Raw genomic sequence first — 5,649 nt, 5'->3', positions numbered from 1 at the left:
CCTGGAGGAGAAACCAACCACTGCGCGCGCGGAGAGAGAGAGAAAGAAAGAAAGAGAGAGAGAGAGAGAGAGAGAGAGAGACAGACAGAGAGAGCTCCACGCCTCCCAAACACAACATTAAAAAAAATGAAAGAAAAAAAAATAATAATACTAGTGTTTCTACTGTCTGCGGCGTTGGCGTTGTAGCTGCGAGCGAGAGCCCTCAAAATAATAATAATAATAATAATAATAATAATAATAGAATATATTCAGAAGTTCAAGGTCGGAGACAGACGTCACCAGCAAGACCCCGATCAATAATTGATCAATGATTATTATTTTTTATTGGTCAGGTCACTGCTGAACATATAAGAGCGTCATATATCTGCTAATTCTCGTTGCAATACAAATAATCATATAAATTACAATGAAGTTTGAAGAGTTTTTTTGACGTTTAAAAATGTGAATCTGGCTCAAATCTCATGATGAATAGACCCATATTTCTCCAAAATGACTGGGGGGAAAATAATATCGACTTGCATTGAAACTTATTGTTTTTGTTCTCCTTTGTATTTGTTTTATTTTTTTTTATCTGAAAGAATGTAAACCTGTTTCAAATACTATTATAAATATACAAATAATGCTTTAAAATGACTATAGCTAAATCTGAGGCTAACCCCATTTAACCTAAACCTAGACCCCCCACACTCCCCAAACCTAAACTTACAACACCATACAGCTCCTTATCCTTTATTCCCATTATACAAATAGTGCTCCAAAATTACTTTGGGGAAAAAAATATATTTTTGTTTACGTGTAAACTTTTTATAAGCGGATTATGTTATAAGTGTTTGTATGTACCAAAAAATATATTTAATTAAATTCACGTAATCTCAAAAATAAAAATGTTTATTTGTTCCTGATGCAAACATTCTAATTGTAAATCTTGTAATTGTTGGTGCAATTGTATTTTTTTATATTTTTTTTATATTCTGATACCCCCTATTCATGCAACTGCTATTTCACAACAGCCCTTTTCACCCAGCTCTGTTCTGTTTGTTTGCTTTGAGTCCCACACCTCGCGCGCGCAGTAACTGGTTGCAGTAAGCCGCAGCAGTGTCCTGTAAAGTGCGGTAATTCGGTGTAAATGTCCGGTTAAAACTGAAGCGTTGCCGCACTTGACCCTCGCGCGGCCGCTCTACAGTATCCACTTATCAGCTTATCGGCTCATCATTAATGAATGGCTACAGAGGTTCTGTTGGGCCGGCCGGGTGTCATTTGCACCTGAGGGTTTGGGTGAAGGCTCTAATGGGATAAAGCTTAACGCACGCGGCCTTATCTGGGTCCTCTCGCCCCGCCATCTGATGGCCTTTAACGGACACGAGGTTTAGACACGCGCTGTCAGAGCGCGCGCGCGGAACTGTGATTAACAGAACCAGTGATTAGATTCACTGGTTCTGAACTTTACTGGGTTTACAGTGGTGTCTTTGTTTGTGTCTTTTCCCCTTCATTTATAAGTTAACATTTTCTCTTTGCTTACTTTGTGTCGATATTTTTATACGTACTAAGATTTTTTAACCATTAATTTTAATTTATTTAATTTGTACATTCTTTATATTTATCTTTCATTCCTTATTTATTAGTTTGGTTATATTTTTGCATTTCCAGTGTTGTTGATAATTTATTATTAAAAGATTTACTTATTTACAACAATCATTAGCTCAGAAGGTCAACATTTTTTCTTCTTCTTCATGCAGATACACAGTTGCATGGGGGTTTAAGAGTTGGAGGGACCCGGATGGAGTGAACTGGATGCAGCGGTAGAAAAGGGGCGAAAGAGGAGAAAAGAAAGGTGAACAAATGGTGAAAAAAGTACAAACAAACAAACAACGTTGTAATTTGTTTTCTTTTTTTTTCTATTTTATGAAAATTTTGATTAAAATTTGATTTCAACCATTCAGAAATACTGGAACTACTGATGCCACATACAATGCAGTCACACTAAACATAATAATAAACACATGAGTTAACATTCTAAAAGATGCGATACATTTACATATTAACAAATATTATTTGTTTTAAATGCAGTTACTGTAAATGTAAACATTCACTCTCTGTAATCTGGGCTCAGTTTCACAAAAGCATCTTACATTTTAGAATTAAAACATATTTTCTAATAAAATTCTAAGAATCATCTTTGAGCTAGTTTGGACGTTATCTATGATCTTATTTCTGCCCTTTGTTTCTTTCTCATTTATTAATGTTAGTGACACATTGCGTTTATTTTTTATTTTTTTATTTTATGCTGATCACATTGATGAAGATGAAGGTGCAAGATGAGGAAAGAAACAAACAAACAATACGTTTTATAGTTTTGTTTTCCAAAATAATTAGTTACGTTTCTTCTTGTTGTTTTATATTTGCTCTCTTTTATTTCTGCCCTTTGTTTTATTCTCATTTATTAATGTTGATGACACATTGCATTTATATATTTACGTATTTTTATGCTAATCTCATTAATTAAGATGGAGTTGCAAGATGAGCAATTGTTTTTATTCTTGTTATATTTTGATTGCTCTCTCTTTTATTTCTGCTTTTTATTTATTTCTCATTTATTGATGTTAATGACGCATTGCGTGTATGTGTTTATTTTTATGCTGATCACATTCATCCATTATCTTCCCAGAATGCAGTAGTGCTGCTGTTGTGATCGGTGGTGTGCTGTTTTAAGCTCGAGCCCTGTTCTCGCGCTTTATCTGATGCAGCTGATAGGCGCGCGCTCCATCACTGCCAAGTCGGAAACGGCCTTTGTAAATCCCGAGGCGATAACAGACAGAATTCAGGGCCGATACCAGAACAAATAAATAAATAACAGGAGGACAGACAGACGGACAGACAGACAGACTGAAGGAATGCAGTCAGACAGACCTGAGGTTGCGCAACACTCGGCCTTTTTTTTCCTTTTATCTCTTTTTCTTCGCGCAGAGCGCGAGCGTTTCTGACTGACTATCCATAAAGCAGCAATATGACCCGGATGATGACAGGTGCGCTGTGTTTTATGAGCAGGTAATGCAGGTGTGTTTCAGTCTTTAATGGCAGTCTGAAGAGCAGTGATGACGCTCTGTATCTGATCAGTCAGATATTTAAAACACATGATTTCTAACCATTCAGAAAGACTGGAACTCCTGAAGCCAATAAAAATGCAATTATAAGGGACAATTTATGAATGCACGAATTTAAATTAATTTCTGAATTTCTCTAAAGTAGTCATACATTTACAGATTAACAAATGTATTTTTATGTAAACTGTAAACATATAATCAGGGCCCAGTTTTCCAAAAGCATCTTACATCTTAAAATTAAAAATATTTTCTAATAACCTTCTAAGAATCATATTTGTGCTATAAGAATATTTTGCGACACAAACTTTTGTTGAAGTGTGTGTTGCAGTTGGATTATAATTTGTTAGCTAGTTTGGTAGTTAGTTCAAAGTCGGATTTTAGTAGTTTTTCAGGAGCTGGTCAGTAGTTTGTAGTATAGTTTCTTGGCAGTAAGACGATAGTCAGTACTGTGAAGCTTCTCACTAGAGTAAAAGTTGCAATTTATTTAAAATTGGCTAGTAGTTTGATAAGAATTTGTGTTTTTGTTTGGAGATGGTCAGTAATTGGTTAGAAAATTGCAAAACAAATGGTAGTAGTTTTTTTAAGGTGGTGGATAGATTTAATGAGAGGTTAGTAGTCTTTTTTTTAGAAACTGGTATGTAATAAGAAGTTGGTCACTAGTTTTAAGTCGGTTAGTTGTTTCTAAAACGCTGGTGGCAGTTTGTTAAGATGCGGTCTGTAGTTGTTAACTGTTGTTTTGTGGTTTTGTGATCTTAAAAGTTCTAGTAGTTTGTTAGAACAAATACGAACGCGTTCATGTCCACACAAATAAATAAAGCAAATCTTCTACAGTTTTGCTTGTTTTTCACATTGTGTTCTTTTGAACATGAATATACCGAATTCAGTATCGCTGTCAGTCGCTGGTTGTTTCCTCTCATATGTTCGGGCGGGTTTAGTGGGGAGCTCAGTGGAGATCAGAGCTGGATTTGTTCTCAGTGATCTTTCAGCTCTTTGTGTTGAAGCGCGAGATGAAATCTGGCAATAAACACCAACATCTGACCTTCTCGTGTTTTCTTTTGGACTTTCAGTTTTCCTCAGATTCCTGCGATTCCCACTGATCCCTCAGTTTTAAGTTTGATCTCTAAAAATGATTCGCTCAAATTATTTCAGTGCTTATTAAATGGGTGTATTTAATTCAGTTTGCAATAAGCACCAAAACCATTCAACTTTAAAGTAAAAAAATATATATTGTACTAAATACAGACACACTGAATACTATATTACTGGTAAAAAGAGGAACCACTCGCTATAGGCCTCCCAACTAAATGAGCGTAAGAGCCGATCAATAACACAGTGCATCAACTAAAATAAATTACAATCAATTTTATTTCAATGAATTATAAAAATACAATTAAAGAGCTTTAATTTCATTGATAATAACATTTTAAGATTGGGTATTCAGCCATACAAAAATGTGTAACACGGTTTAGTGTTTAAATTTTAATAATGCATTCTGCATGAGAAATAATTAAAAAAGAATAATCCAAAGTTTGTGATGAATATACTGAATGCGTCTGATTATTAGTCAATTTAAACAAAACGTAAAACCACAAGGTAAAACCCCGTTTAAATTCCATAACTTGTTTCATTTAAATTCAAATTACCCAGTGATGTTTTATTTAAACCTAATGCATCTATTTAACACATATATAAAAATAAAAAGGTTCCTTATTAATCAGTTAAGTTTACGTACTTAATTTTACACCACGATCATTTTAAAGTGGCATCTATATTTTATTTTACTACTGTAGATGGTGTAGGAAGCTCTGCTCTGCTTTTGAGTCCTGTTTAAAAAGCTGATCGTCTTTTTAGCTGTGTGTGTGTGTGTGTGTGTGGTCAGTAGTGTGTGTGTGATCCATCACTCTCCAGAAGCTCTGTTGAGTTTGAACTTGACTCAGTTGAGCGTGAGTTACTCTGTTCACCACTGTGCACGCGGGAGATTACACCATTTAATAAACGTCTCAGTTCTTAATTACAGTTTCAACAACAAAAATATTTAATTTTTAATCATTACTATATTTTATAACTGTAATATTTATTTTCATAATAGAGACAATCATCTTGGTAAATTTTAACAATAGTATGGTTAATAGTTGGTGATTTTAACTTTCTAAATTTGCTATGATTAGCAAAAATAGTATACTAAGAAAAAAACAAAACAAAAGTAGTATAACGAATGAGCCAACTTAAAATAAACACTACTACAGATATAATTGTTAGTCATAGTCGTAATGATAGTATTAGTAAAATATTACTAGATATTGTATTATTGTAAATATTATTAGTTTTATGATTATTTTATTATTTTTTTTATTAGCTAATAATTATAATACAAAAAACGGTATTAGAACAAAAAAATGGTACCACTTTTATTTCTACAATTTTTTTTCCCATTTGTAATGCTTTTTGTAAGGCTGAATCAACGTTTGTTCGATAGTTATTCAAACTTTTGTTGTTCTTCTTCTTCATATTAGTATTGTAAATCATATTCTATTTGTTTTCTTTAGAA

At 33.5% G+C, this 5,649-nt stretch overlaps 1 protein-coding gene across 1 annotated transcript in view; it reads left to right on the top strand.

Annotated features, from left to right (window-relative positions):
- txnrd2.2 (thioredoxin reductase 2, tandem duplicate 2) overlaps positions 1-5,649 on the top strand; it is a 427,445-nt gene that overhangs the window by 157,933 nt on the left and 263,863 nt on the right. The window lies entirely within an intron of this gene.

The sequence above is a fragment of the Astyanax mexicanus genome, chromosome 22 (assembly GCF_023375975.1).
Source record: "Astyanax mexicanus isolate ESR-SI-001 chromosome 22, AstMex3_surface, whole genome shotgun sequence".
Lineage (NCBI taxonomy): Eukaryota > Metazoa > Chordata > Actinopteri > Characiformes > Acestrorhamphidae > Astyanax > Astyanax mexicanus.
The sequence above is the reverse complement of the archived record's forward strand: the minus strand, read 5'-3'. Positions and strand labels throughout refer to the sequence as shown.